At 40.2% G+C, this 15,509-nt stretch overlaps 1 pseudogene; it reads right to left on the bottom strand.

The window, feature by feature from the left end:
• LOC121166340 overlaps positions 1 to 15,509 on the bottom strand; it is a 38,585-nt pseudogene that overhangs the window by 11,037 nt on the left and 12,039 nt on the right.

Below are 15,509 nucleotides of genomic sequence, written 5' to 3'. Positions count from 1 at the left end.
TGACTAAGAGAATTTTATAGTAACTTAGGTGATCAGAATTCAAACCAGGGAGCCGCAGCTCAAACAGGAAGGGAAGGACTGAAAAGATACTGAGAAGAAGCAGCAACACATTTATTTTGAGAGGCACAGAAGAGTTAACCACAAGGGAAATGATCACAAACAACAGCCAAAAGAACCCAAAAAAACCAGAACGACCCCCCAAAATCAGAATGCTTAAAAAAACATACAAAAATGTGTGAAGAAACTCTCTCAGGGCCAAATCGGACAGATCTAAGAACCTGGATAGGCCACTATTGTGAAAAACAAATGAAGACTACAATAAAGAGAAAGATTTAACTGTTAAGCACTAGGCAACTGTGTCCAAGGATGTCCCTTATAGATGATGCATTGCTGGTTAAGAGACAAGCCCTACAAAATGGCAGAAACATCAAGGATCTGTTTTAGAAAATATTCATTGATCGAAAGGCAAACACACTTCATGACAGAGTGATATAGACAGATCTCTTTCATACATTAATTAATTCCCCAAATGGCTGTGCAGGCCCAAGTCAGAACCCTGCAATGCCATGCAGCTCTTCCACGTGGGTGGCTCGAGACCAAGTACTAGGGACCTACACTAGCAGGTAGCTGGACTGAGGGCAATACAACCAGGACTATGACAGAATTCTTGATTATCACAAGCATCAACTGAATGCACTCTGCACAACAACGCTAGTCCAGCAATAATCATCTTGAGCAGCTTCATGGTGACTTTAGAAACAAAAGGGAAGGGGCCAGCATAATGGCTCAAGTGGCTAATTCTCTGCTTGCAGCGCTGTCATCCTGTATGGGCACCGGTTCATGTCACTGCTGCTCCACTTCTCATCCAGCTCCCTTCTTGTGGTTTGCAAAGGTGGTGGAAGATGGCCTGCATCCTTGGGACTGTGCAACCCCACATGGGAGACACAGAGGAAGCTCCTGATCTTGCCTTCAGATCAGTTCAGTCCCAGGCACTGCAGCCATTGGGGAATGAATCAGCAGACAGAGGATCTTTCTCTGTCTTTCCCTCTCTCTGCAAATTTGCCTTTTCCAAGAAAAATAAGCAAAATCTTAAAAAAAATCCACAAAAAGTAATTTCATCTAGGAGAATTATTATCCACAAGCACACGCAGAGGCAAAATAGGACTAAAGAAAATGCCAACTATATAATAATAGAAAAACAAGATTTTCTAGAGACACAGGAAAGTCATCTAAACATTTACCTTTTTTTAGGAAATGGTTGAAAGTAGTTTTTGATGGAGTTAGTCTGCTGCTGAGAAGCCCATTTTCTACCTTTATGTTCACCTGCAAACTTTGTTGGTGAACCTTGAGAGTCTGACATTTGCTTCCTTTCCAGAGTATTTGATACTTGATTATGAGAACCTGTTTGGGGAGGTTCCTTTACAATGGATCTTTCCCGTGCAAGTGTTACAGACTTTTGTTCCAATCTGCACATCTGGATTTCTTTTGGCCTTTCACTCAAATCCATACTGTAGCAAAAGGAAAAAAATGCAAGTAGGTAATCAAGTTTACAGCAAATTTATCTACAAATAAGGATGTTGGAGAGGTCTAAAGTGATGTAACTTTAGGAGCAAAGTCCTGACAGACACTATTTCACTGGACTGATGTGACCGTCCAAGGGAGCAGCTAGGGTCAGACAAGCCCCAGGAGGAAGAGTTTCATCCTCACAAGCATGTATTTTCAGGCATGCTCTAACAGATAAACAGCCTACACAAGGAAAATCTACCTTGTCTCTTATTATAGACCAAATGAAGCAATAACCGAAGATAAATGCTTATTTTCTTTCTAAAATTATTTCTAAGTAAATGTGCCATAATAAAAAAAATGAGAAAAATCTGTCATTCCAATATCACATGTAAAGAACTGTTAATATCAGTCTAGATGGGTTGATGTTGATATTCCAGCCAGATGGCATCTCTAGAACAGAACAGAACTCCATACACTGGCAGAAAATAGTTTAAAGACAGTTTTACAGCATATGGTTGGATAATGCCAATGCTATTATTTTCACACACACACATTCACCCATAGCACAACAGGTAAACTTGTCATTCAGCATCCAAAATAGTGTCTCTGTTTAAAAAGTTAAATCTGACCTCAATATAAATGTAAGTATAGCAATAACTAAATACAGTCCAATATGTGAGTAGGGATAGCTCAAATACTTAACACAAACACTTCATTGAGGAGTATTTAAAATAAAATAAATTATCTTGAATAAAAAGTATAACAGAGCAAGCTAATCTAATGCATTCCAAAGAAAGTCATCTCAAAAAAATAAAACCCCCAAATGCTTAACAAACATAAAAGCACTAAATAAGCTATCTTTATAGAGAAATATTGCAATTGTAAGTAATTCTGTCAATGGGAGCATCTCCTTTTAAGAAATCGAGGTAGTTCTATGGGATCCCTGGATCCTTGTCCCTTCCCTCTCCTCCCACTTCTTCCCTTTCCCCTCCCATTTCCTCTCCTTCTCTCTCCCCTCTCCATCCCTCCCTTCCCTTCTTCTCTGCTCTCCTCTCTACACCCCTCCTTTACTCTCCCCTCCTTTCCTCTAACCTCCCTCCTCTCCCCTCCTCTCCCACTGCACAGAAGAATGACAACCATCCTGGATGGGATGGCGTGGGCAGCACAGACTTCATCATGCTGAGAATGGCACAACATTTGAAGCTTACAAAATGCTTTTCTGCAATGTTCCACTTAACCATTTTTGATCATAGTTGACTACAGATAATAGAAGCCCCAAAAAGAAAACTATGGATAAAGGAAAACTACCATTGTTTCAAACTTATATCACAAGTGACAAAGCTGTGTAATTCTTTCTAGTCTACAAGACACAGCTGAAGGAAATGAAAAAAAGAAATTCACCATAAGCCAAGCATCTATAGTGCTGGCTTCCATGCCACAAAGGCAAAACTGAGTAGATGCAACAGAAAAGCCCAAAGGGCTAAAATACTTAGTTGCTGGTTCCTTACAGAAAATTGATGACTTCTATTCTGTCACCTTCCCTGCCATCCTACTTTCCCACACTTCATCTCCTAAGACATGATGTGATAAAGGCACTGACTATTTCTTCATCATACTAATCTATCATTAATCTAGTGGCAGCACATTGGCAAAAGCTTGTTAACACAGATGCCTTACCACGTATCTACTTGCTCTGATTCTGTGTCAACGACATACGTTGTAGTGTTCACTGGGAGACTTGGCCTTAGTTTTTCATCAACCAATAAGGCTTGTGAAAGGCTTGGCCCTGGAGTCGTTGTCTTTGCTCCTGTAAATCACACAAGTGAACAAGTGGAAACAAAACAAAGGAAAAACAATCACAAGGGCTAGAACCAAGAGAGACATTTAGTCTCTGCATTTCCACAACTACCACACTGGACCAAAGCACCAGCCTCTTTTTCACCTTGAGCTTTTCACTTGTGCCCACCCTTCCACTACAGACCTTAGGAACCCATTCTCCACACAAATCCAGGCTAATCCTTCTTGTCTACCTGGACACTCTGTCACACAGACATATAATCTGCCTTCTCCCTCGTTCAGGATGCACTTCAGTGAAGCCCTCCACACCTGCCTCACTACAAGAGCTTGTCCTCAATCACTTTCTCTTCACCTTGCTTTACTCTTCTCTTTCTTTGTACTTGGCCCTATCTGAACTGAGGCAGTAGACTGATGTTTACTTTGGAATCCTGAGCTTTAGGATATAAAATTCATTAAAAGAGGCCTGCATTACTTTATTCACCAAGGTGTCTTCAACACCAGAACAGAGCTTAGTACCTGATAGCCACGAATATTTACTAAGTTAATAAAAGTATGCATGTATAAACAAATGTTTTCAAGACTGCAAATGCAATCGGTCTTAGAAAGCATAACAGAACATAGCACATACACAGACTATGACTAAATGATAAAGTTGCTAAACCACAGAATAATGTTTTAATTACCTAAACTGGGCTGGTGCTGAGGATCACAATAATTCTCTGTAGTCATGAAAATAACTGCCAATCCAATTTCTGCTTCAGGAATAGGTCGAAGACCCTGTCTAGCAGGACAAAATATTAAGATTACATCATGCAAAATCAATCTTATGTTTCTCCCTGAAACCATAATTTTTTGGTGTGAACAGAATTTCAAACACAGACCTAGCTTCCATTAATAACACTGCAGCAGTATATTACATTAGACAAGTCTATCGTACTTTATGAAGTCAGGTAACTATCTGTAAAATGAAAAAAAAAAGTCAGAAAAAGATACAGATCTTTATAGTCATAAATTTCTATAATTTTTACAGCGAGCAGAAAATAGCAATTCCAAGATGAAAAAATAAGATAGTATTATAAATTACTCTATGATGACAATGATACAAGAAAAAGGGAAAAAAGAAAAGAAGTAGAAAGGACTACATACAAGCTATAGCTATACATGTGCTACTTCTGCACTTCAAATAAACTTCGACAATCGAATGTATTAAAGTATCCCCTTTTGGGGGGCGGGTTATTTATTTTTATTGGAAAGGCAGATTATCTTCTGTCCTCTGGTTCATTCCCTAAATTGCCACAATAGCCGGAGCTGAGCACATCCAAACTCAGAAGCTTCTTTCAGGTCTCCCACATGGGTACACAGTCCACAAACTGGGCCATCTTCCATTGCTTTTCCAGGACATTAGCCCGGAGCTGGACGGGAAGTGGACACCAACTGGCATCTACAGGGGATCCTGGAGCTTGTAAGGGGAGGATTAGCCACATGAGCCACTGCCCTGGGCCCTGAAGTATCTTCTTAAAGGAATCTCGTGGTATACCAATTTGCTGCTATTTTACACTGTGAATGACTGATTTTACAAAACAAAGATAATTATGAACTGAACTTTAAAAAGGGTTTAAGTACAGGTATAATCCTAAAAATTTTATACTCAAACATTTTGAAGATATTACAACCAGCTGATCACAAATATCTATATATCTTTTAGGCAACTTAAAACTAGTATTTAAATGCCCTGTTAAGTTTTTTAAAACTATAAATTATAATATGCAATTTGTTCTGAAGAGTCAGTACCTGAAATATTTCAGTATTAACAATGCTATACAGAAAATACGGCACTCTAAGCGGGAAGACAAAAGAAGCATCTTTCATATTATTAAAATTGTTGAATATTTATCTGAGAGGCAGACACAGAGTTTGCAAGCTTTGACCCACTAGCTCATTTAAATAGGCACAATGACTGGGGCTGGGCCAGTTGCAAGCTCAGTAACTGAGGAAGCAATCCAGCTCTCCCATGGCTTTGGCAGCGGCCCAGTTACTGGACACTGTTGCTTCCCAAGATCTGTACTGTTGGGAAGCTAGAGTCGGGAGGCAAAATAAGGAACTGTATCCAGGCACTCTGATGTGGGAGAGTGGCATCTTCATTAAAGCATTCAGCTAAATGCCTGCCCCACTGCTTCTGAAATCAATAAAGAGAGTAATGTGGTCACCATTACTACATTTATTCAACACTGCTCTCACAGCTCCAAATAGAACAAAATAAAAAAGGACAGAGAAAAAAACAGACAGATCAGAGGCTCAGGGATTAGGAAAGAGAGCAGACGTGTTATTATCTGTAGGTACAATTTATACAAAACAGGAATAAATGACTAAGGGTTAAACGGGAGTCTAAGGAGGTGGCTGCACACAGGATGAATATCTAAATGTCAGCACTTTACAAACATCAACAGCAAATAACCAGAAAGGACCATCAGGGAGACAGTATCATGCATCTGCATAGTACCATAGGGTGCCTACTATCTACAAATGAATCTAACAAAAAATATTAAAATGTCCACACAAATCACTAAAATTATAGTGATTTATAAGGGTCTTTAAAAGGCCTAAGCGAATGGTTAGGGACATCATATCCACAGATACTAATCAACACCTAATTCTACTTCGTGCACATACATTCAGTGGAATTCCTAAAAGTCCAACACAGCTTTTGAGACTGTGATTCTAAATGTACATGGAAAATTGAGAAGCAAATAATAGCTGGGATGCGTCTGAAGAAGTGGAGAAAAAGTCTCCCAGCAGAGAGGAATTCACTGAAGTGACAGCAATTACGACAAAGTGGTAAATGTGGCATGACACATTCATCAGTGGAATAAAACAAAGGTAAAAGCATAGCTGCACATGTAGGAACTTTGTTATGCAACAGAAAAAAAAAACAACCATGAAAAGCAAAATAAGACTAGTAAAAAGTCAATAAAACATGAGCATTTTCTGACCTACAAAAATATTTCTTAAACATAAACAAAATCACTGACTACAAAAGTTGTCAATTTCACTACAATAAACTTAAGGGCTTTTTATTTATCATCACACTAAAAACACATACTACAAAGTTACAAGTTGTAAAAAATTCACAGATTTTGCACTATGCCTAAGTAAAGAAACAAACAAAAAAGAATTAATAAAAAGTTTCTATAAATGTAAAAAGAACACAGAAACATGCAAATACTAAGATGGCCTGTGGGCTCAGCACGATGGCTCAGTGGCTAAATCCTTGCCGTGCAAGCGCCAATGTCACATACAGGCACTGGTTCATGTCCCAGCTGTTCCACTTCCCAGCCAGCTCCCTGCTTGTGGCCTGGGAAAGCAGTCCAGGATGGCCCAAAGCCTTGGGACCCTGCACCCATGTGGGAGACCAGGAAGAAGCTCCTTTCTCCTGGTTTTGGATCAGCTCAGTTCTGGCCGTTGTGGCCACTTGCTGTGTAAAGCAGTGGAGATAAGATCTTTCTTTCTGTGTCGGTCAGGTTGCCTCTGTAAATCTGCCTTTCCAGTAAAAAATAAATAAATACATGAATCTCAACCAAAAAAAAAATGGCCTGGTATTTGCACCACATCTTTATTCTCCAGACATTTATTCACAAATTACTCTTTACATGAAATGTTTCTAAAAGTCTATTTTTTTAAACAAACACTGTAAAGAATGCAAATATTCTTTGATAGTTCAAGATGTAACCAACAATTAAGATTTTTTTCTTTTTTGAATGTGAGAATGAGGGCAACGGAGAGTCCACAGCCAAGTCTGTGCCAGGCCAAAGCTAGGAGTCAGGAACTCCATTCTGGTCTCCCATATGGGTAGTAGCTGCCCAAGTACTTGGTACATCTTCTGGTGCCTTCTTACGTGCCTTAGCAGGACGCAGGATCTGAAATGGAGCAGCCAGGACTGGAACAAGCCCTCTTATAAGGCATACTGCAGTGCTGCAAGCAGGGTTACTTAACCTGCAGTGCCACAACACCAACCATCTTTTTCAAACTCCAAGACTTCTCTGCCTATCCCAGAGTCCTCCACCCTTATCCTGGCCCCAAAACAAATAACAGGGGCAAAGACTATAGAAGCAAATGTCACCGTATGACCAAGGTTGTCAGTCCAACCTTGTACTCCACTGAGGGTTTCTTCCCAGCATTTATGTATGCGGAAAGCAACATGCACTGCTGAAGAGCCTGGACTAGAGAACTAGACGCCTGGATCCCTATTCTGGTTATGATGCTCTACATCTTCTAGTCAAGTCCTTTCATCAGGTACCTCATCTACATAATGGAATCATAACAGTAAATAACGCTTGTGAGGATTACAAATTTGAATATACTAACCTTTTCTATAGATTTATGTAATTTTTAAGTGATAAATGGTATCACTCTTTTTCTGCTTGGTACATTCACTACCTGGCTCTCTGTCACAGGCTCTCTCATCACAGGTAAAATGTTGCCTGAAAGCGGCCTTCTCTACTTATTTTGTATTTATGTTAAAAAAACAAACAAGAAAGGTTTAGGCTTTAATTTATAAGGCAAAGTTAGAGAGAAGCAGAGACAGAGAGATCATCCATCTGCTGTTCCCCTAACAGCTATAATGGGATGCAGAGCTGGGTCACTCCAAGGACAGAAACCAGGAGCTTCTTCCAAGTCTTCCACATGGTGCAGGGGCCTAAGTACTGTTGGACAATCCTCTGCTGCTCTCACAGGCAGATAACTGCACTGGAAGTGGAGCCGCCAGGATTCAAACAGGCACCCATCTCAGATGCCAGCACCACTGGCAGTGTCGTTAACCCACACACCACGGTACTAGCAGGAGGGGCCTTCTATATTTAGAATGGACTTTTCCACTTAGCCCTGTTACCTAGTTTCCTTCATGCACACACATAATTATGGGCCTACTTTATCCTTCTCTCTCTCTCTAGACAGTAAGCTCCATTAATGGCAGAGATTATGATTATCTTGCTAACCATTAAATTCCTAGTATATAAAATATAATGAAACAGTACATTTCTGTATTAGCAATACAATGATAATTTTGCTTTTCTTAAATCTTTTTTTTTTTTTTTTTACAAAAAAAGATTTACTTCTTTTTTCTTTGAAAGGCAGAGTGATAAAGAGACAGAGATCTTGCATCTGATGGTTCACTCAGCAAATGGCTGCAATAGAGAGCTGGGCTGGTCTGAAGAGCCAGGATCTTCTTGCTGGTACCTCTCATACATGCAGGGGCCCAGGGACTTGGGCCATCCTCCACTGTCTTCCAGGCTTAGTAGCAGGGAGCTGGATTCCAACTGGAGCAGCAGGGACTCAAATTGGCACTCGTATGGGATGCTGACACCACAGCCTACTACATCATGGTGACAGCCCCTGAAATTTATTTTCTATTTAGCAAACCCACATGAGGAAAAAGAAAAGTAATCGACATCGCCAGAAGGACTCTGGGAACAGGACAACTGAATCTCTAAGAGAGCTGGTGATGAATTTCTCGGGCATATCTGCACTCAAGGTCCCAACTATGTATCTTCTTAGGTGAGTATAAATTTAGTCAACAGACTAGCTAACCTGGTATTTCCATTGTGAGAAGTTGGTGTGATGGAGGGGGTGAACAATTCACTAGAGAGAGTGAGCAGAGCTAGGGTAACTGAACTCACCCTGCAAGGAGGCAGGAGACAGGCAGGTCCCCACAGAGTGGCTGACAACTGTGGCCACACAGATAGTGACCTGAGGGGTGCACCTGTAGTGCAGTCGCCTTTCCCTTATGCTCACTGCCACCACAGGCTTGGAAGGGAGCAGTGGGTGGAACGCCTCAGGCTGTCTGTTCCAATATTGACCAATTAAAGAAGCATACTTGTAGCTACAATTGGATCCTCAGCTGGGATGAGCTTTCTCTGGTCCACCACATTTTTCTGGTAGGTGATTGGCGATTTTGCCCTGTGCTGGGGAATCTATATCCTCCGTCATCCTAGAGGACTCCACCGAGTGCTCCAGGAACACCCTCCACAATTTCACAAATCCTTTTAAGCTTCAACAACACTGAGACTGTGGACCCAGTGGCACGGTGGCTAGGTCTGAGCTGCTTCACTTCCAATCCAGCTCCCTGCTGATGTGCCTATGAATGCAGGGGAGGATGGCCCCAGTGCTTGGGCGTTTGTACCCACGGGGAAGAAGCTCCAGGCTCCTGCTTTTGGATCAGTCCAGCTGCAGTCACTGCAGCCACGTGGGAAGATCTCTTTCTGTCTCCCCCTTTTCCCTTCTATGACTCAACCTTTCATATAAACAAATCTTAAAATAAAGATAATAATATTGCTAAGATTGTTAACCAATAAAAAGCTGATGGCAGAATGGCAGAAACCCTTGACTGAACGTATCTATTGACTCTATCAGCACTACAAATACTAAAGTATCTGACCTTTATTTTTTTTCTTGTCTCCTCAAAATTACATTATACAGGAAGAAAAAATTTTATATGACTTTTAATATGTCGTTATGAAAGGATGAATACATTTCAGCTTTAAGCAACTTCAGAAAGAAATTATCTTGAATTTTAAACTTAACTATATCATATTCAGCAAAAAAGCTTAATATGACTTTATTCAATCAGACAGGCTAAATACAAATTCTATAATTGTTAAAAAAAAAAAAAAGAGGCAGTAAACATGCTGATAAAACTGTTCCTAGCAAACCAAGTCACACTCAATTTTCAAGTAAACCACATGGCATAACTATCACAAGAATTCTTGTATCTAGGAAGCGTCTTCAAAAGTTCATAGAAACTGTGTTATGAAAACACTACCTATGAATTTTCAAGTGCTTTTCCCAAATGAATGTCTTTTAAGGTCATTTTCTCCCAGATTTCTCAAGTAAGCTAGTACTTTTACATTACTAAATGAAGTGTAATCAAAATGTCACATAAAACTTCCCATTTGCATTTTAATTTAAAATAACAGTGCTGTACCTCTGAAGCATCTCCATAATTGAGTGAATCCATTTTTTCTGAGAGTCAGGAAGTACCATTTGTGTACTGGTTATTGCAATATCAATAACACACGTTCCAGGAGCTGAAAAGAAGCTATCCTCTTCTTCATTTTCTTCTGTTATCAACTTAGCTTCTCCACCTCCAAAGACAACTGCTGAACTTAGTTTCTTATACTAAAAATGGAAAGAAACATGTTTTGTTAGCCAAAGTGTCCTGAGATAACTTTTACTATGTAAAAATTGAATTTGGAAAATAAAACGTAATTGGAATTTAGAGAGAATGGGTTCTACTCCTAGAATAGATCATTTGAGATTTCATTTTGGGCAGAATCCTTACTCAGAAGTTGTCCATGCAGCCCTGGAACCATTACCTTGTCCACAGTAACATCATCGTCATCAGACTTACTCTGTCGGCTTACCAGCATGACTTTCTGCAGTAACAAAGTGTTAGGACCCTTGTTTGGTACAGAGAAGACACTCTATGGATGCTTACTGACTGAATAAGCCAGGACAAAGTTTCCTGTCCTCTGTGTTTACATATTTATATAAACCAGCTCAGTTACCAGGTATTAAGAAGTATAATTATATACATGATCACCTGGCAGATGCTGGTGCCTGCACTTCACAATTCTGTACAAAAATTCTCAAATCAAATACCTTATCAGTGTGAGAACAATAGCACGTGTTGATTTATGGTCTTCTTTAGGAAAGTATAATTTCTAACATTACCTGCTTGGCATTTAAAAATACAAATGTTTTTCCTTTGAAGATCTCTTTTCTTTCCTGCCGCCTTGACAGATCAATATTATTATTTCCAATGGCTGGTTCATCAATAGGTGGGTAAAAACTGTAAAAGTTTGTAAAGCATATTGTAGTTACAGACTACTCTGCATGCTTACTATTAAATTTATAAATTTCTGATACCAGAAAAGCATAATTTCCACAAAATCACAAGTTCTTTTTAAAGTAAGATTTTTTTTTAAGTTGGTACAAAATGACCAAAAGCCACCCATGTGCCTTTTCAGGAACTATAGTGAGAGGTACTGCACAGCACAGCAGGACTGGCTTTCAGTTCCTCAGAACAACCAAGGTAGACAATCATAATCAGACACATGGGAAACACACATGACTCAAACAGTTAATGTGAATTGCAAAAGGGTGAGAGAGAAGATCAAATTCATCAGCAGCTCGTGTTTACTGGGGAGCCACTCTGTGTTACTAAGGCTCACATTTAGTTCTGTGAACACTACCGTAATATTGTTTCAGAGCATTTTAGAAAAGTTCACAATAGTTTAAAACTTTCTCTAGAGTAAAGAACGTATTTTTCTGCTCTTTAATAAGATGCTATAATATTTTTTTAAACATCTGGGGAGATGAGAAGAAAGCAAGTAGGAAGTAAAACTGAACAGATAATTCTCAAAATTTCATTAGGCCATTCTTTGAATTCCCTAAGATATTTTGTTACAGTTGATGCAGCTTGTCCCTTTAGCTCCGGGGAAAACATTTAGCCCAACATAAGGATGACTACAGGGAACAAGACAGGAAGAGGCAATTCACAACATTTAAGGGTTAACTCTCTTCAGAGAGTAACAACCAATAGGACAATATTGCAATCTTAATGGTGATCAAAGGAGGTAGAACTGATTTCCCTGCTTCCTCCTTATAGCTGCCATCTCGCTCCGCCTCCATTTCTCCTTGGCCACACAGAATATGACACATCTCCTAAAGTAAAGCTGAGTCTTGACAGAAAAGTGGAAAATTTATGGCAACTTGAAGAATAACAGCATTTTTCCAATCCATCACAACAAATGCTCTATGTGTATCCTGAAATGATTTCTGCAAGCCAAAATCTTGGGGGACTGGGTTATCCAGAAGATCACCACAGATTTCACTGACAATATAAAATTCGAGCTACCATGTTAACTCTCCTGTTTCTAAACAACTTTTAAAATTACACAGTTCACTTTTAGCGGTTTACTGTATCTAAGAAAAGAGTTAACTGTAGTTTAGTTCAAAGGATTTAACATCCTCTCTACACTGAACTAGGTTTCTAAAAATAAGCATAGAATTTACCTTCAGCTTTTCCTAACAACTTTTTTTTCCTAACAGCTTTTCCTTAACCGGTGCCCATATGGGATCTTGGTGTGTTCAAGGTGAAGACTTTAACTGCTAGGCCAGGCTACCGGGCCCAGTACATTGTTTTAATCCCAGAATTTTAATACCTAAATTTGTAGTCCACAAATTGAGAGATGTTTATACTTGTTGGCAAGGCCCACGTTGCCAGGAGGGACTAGGGTTATGAGAAAGACAAGACAGACAACACACACAACACACCTTGCCTCATTCTTGTGAAGAGAATGCCAGTTTATTCAAAGTCAAGCTGCATCTTTATAGTCTGCTTGGCCCCTCCCAGCACTTTCCCAATGCTCAAGCAACACCTAAGCTCCCCTGAGGACATGTAAAAAGGGGAAGCAGGAAGGAGGGAAATTGCAGTCAAGCCAGGGGCTAAATGTATCAGGCCAAGATTGCCCATCCTGTTACACATTTGAGAAACAAGCTGAGCTGTGGAGTTAACCCTTGGGAGACCGGGGCCACAGGAAAGATCTTCCTCTCTGTTTTTCCTCCTCTCTGTATATCTGACTTTGTAATAAAAATACATAATAAATATTTTAAAAATTCCACAATGTACCTTGGTTTACTTTAGAACACTGTGCAATTTGAAACTCACCACTAGGTACAATCTACCTTGACAAAAACACAGATATAGGGAAGAACTACCCTGAGCAAAGAACACCGATGCATTAGTGGGTAGCTGGAGAGAAAGCCATACTTGACCTGGCACACAGACTGCGATCTCAGCTTCACCCCTGTGCTCCAACTCCAGGACAAACACAGATGATTAATAACACAGTGAGAAAAAGCGAGCCATGTTCTGAACTTCATATTCCTAGATGAGCCTTAAATTTCTCAGTGTACTGATGAGAACAGAGATTAGTGAGAACTATACAACTAATTAAAGTCACTATTTCTGAAGTAATATTTTCAAGAAGTTTCAAAGCATTTCTGGTGCTCCAGTGACAGCTAGTAAGAAAACTAGAAAACACAAATATAATCTGACAGAAATATAGATTAGAGGCAGGCTGCTTCAATAGAAGGCTGCCAAATACAAAGTGACATAAAAATATTTTAAAATAAACTTGGCCTGATTGTATAAAATGTTAAGAGCCATAAGTAAAATAATGTTTTCATAGTAACTGGCACACATTATCCACATATTTATGTAAAGATAATCAAGAAATACTTTTTACCATTTACATTATATACTTGTACATAAATGTTTATCTCATCTTCAATACATTTCATCTAATCCACAATAATTCATTTTACTTCTGTCTTGTAAGTTTTCCAAATACAGCATTTCTCCAAACACACTGAATACAGTGAAATCAGTATCCCCAGCAACAACTACTCCCCCAGGACCTGCACAGCTCCCTGTTTCATCAGTGTGCTGGGAGCATGTTCCTGCTTTCTCGAACCACTTACTACACTGCTTCTTTACATGATCTCTAAAAGCTTAGCCCAAGGGGCAGCTACAACTTGCAGGTGTGCGGCACAATGCTTTGCCTTGGATTTTAACTGATTATATATATATGCTGTTCTCTACTAGTACAAACTTCCTAAATGTTCATGTACTGACTGTTTCAGATTGGTGTGTTTATTAGGCCTAAAAACTGATGGCAGGCTAGTGAGGTCAAACTTGTTCCAGTTTCACACTTGCAGGCAATAGACAGACTGCTGGCTCAGAGACAAAGCAGGCAGCATTAGCATCACTGTTTGTAGGTCACGTCCCTGATCAAGGACCGTGGCAGGATAGTCAGTATCTTGTGTGGTTTGTGCCACCAGGGAGAGAACACTGACCTTGGGCCTGCCCGTTTCTTTCTCTCTCTTTTTTAAAAAGATTTATGTATTTTATTGGAAAGGCAGATGTACAGAGCCTTTCTGGGTCTTACACATAGGTGCAGGGTCCCAAGACTCTGGGCCATCCTCGACTGTTTCCCCAGGCCACAACCAGGAAGCTGGACGGGAAGTGGAGCTCCTGGGATTAGAACTGGTGCCCATATGGGATCCCGGTGTGTTCAAGGTGAGGACTTTAACCACTATGCTATCGTGCTGGGCTCTGGCCCGCCCATTTTGTAACAAGCAGCCAATAAGCCTCTGGTTTGAGAACAGGCTCGTGTGAAAGGCCTTCAGAGCACTGCATTTTTGGCTCACCCCACAAGCTGTGTAAGAATACAGGGTACTCACAAAGGATTGGTCTCCCTGCAGCATCTTCCTAAGTAACAGAAAGAACAATCCACAGTAACAGAGATGCTAAAAATTCAAACAAAGGCAGCCTCCTCTTTCCTAAAGAGTAGTTTCTTACACATAGACAACATTTTATGAACTTCCTCTACTGGAACACATTTTATCAAAATTGAACACATTTTTAAATGAAGCCTTCTAAACTACACTGGTACTCTGATGACAATTCAGGACAATGAAATATTACCGATCATGTCAAGCACATAAAGCAGTAACTCCGGATTATTCTGTAGGAAACAGCGAAAAAAGGATACACAGGGCCTGGCGCGGTGGCACAAGTGGTTAAGGTCCTCGCCTTGCATGCCTGGGATCCCATATGGGAGTCGTTTCTAATCAGCCCTGCTTCCCATCCAGCTTCCCATCCAGCTCCCTGGCTGAGGCCTGGGAAAGCAGTCGAGGACGGCCCAAAGCTTTAGGACCCTGCACCCATGTGAAAGACCCGGAAGAGGCTCCTGGCTTCGGATCAGCATAGCATCGGCCGTTCACTTGGGGAGTTAATCATCAGCCAGAAGATCTTCCTCTCTGTCTCTCCTCTGTATATCTGCCTTTCTAATAAAAATAAAATAAATCTTAAAAAAAAAAAGAAAAAGAAATAAGGATACACAGTGGCACTGAAAATGACTTTGTCATGGGTAAAAATTTTATGTTCATTACACACAAGAGTAGTGATCATCTGTTTCAGAAATAAAGGTGTTTATGTAATAAATCACAATGGGCAGGCTCAGTGGCATAGCTAGCCAGTCCTATACCTGCAGTGCTAGCACCCTATACAGGCACTGGTTCAAGTCCTGGTTGCTCCACTTGCGATCCTTCTCCCTAGTTATGGCCTGGGAAAGCAGTAGAGGATG

The sequence above is a fragment of the Ochotona curzoniae genome, unplaced genomic scaffold, assembly GCF_017591425.1.
Source record: "Ochotona curzoniae isolate NIBS_2020 unplaced genomic scaffold, NIBS_Ocur_1.0 patch129, whole genome shotgun sequence".
Classification (NCBI taxonomy): Eukaryota; Metazoa; Chordata; class Mammalia; order Lagomorpha; family Ochotonidae; genus Ochotona; species Ochotona curzoniae.
This window is presented reverse-complemented; position numbering and strand designations above follow the sequence as displayed.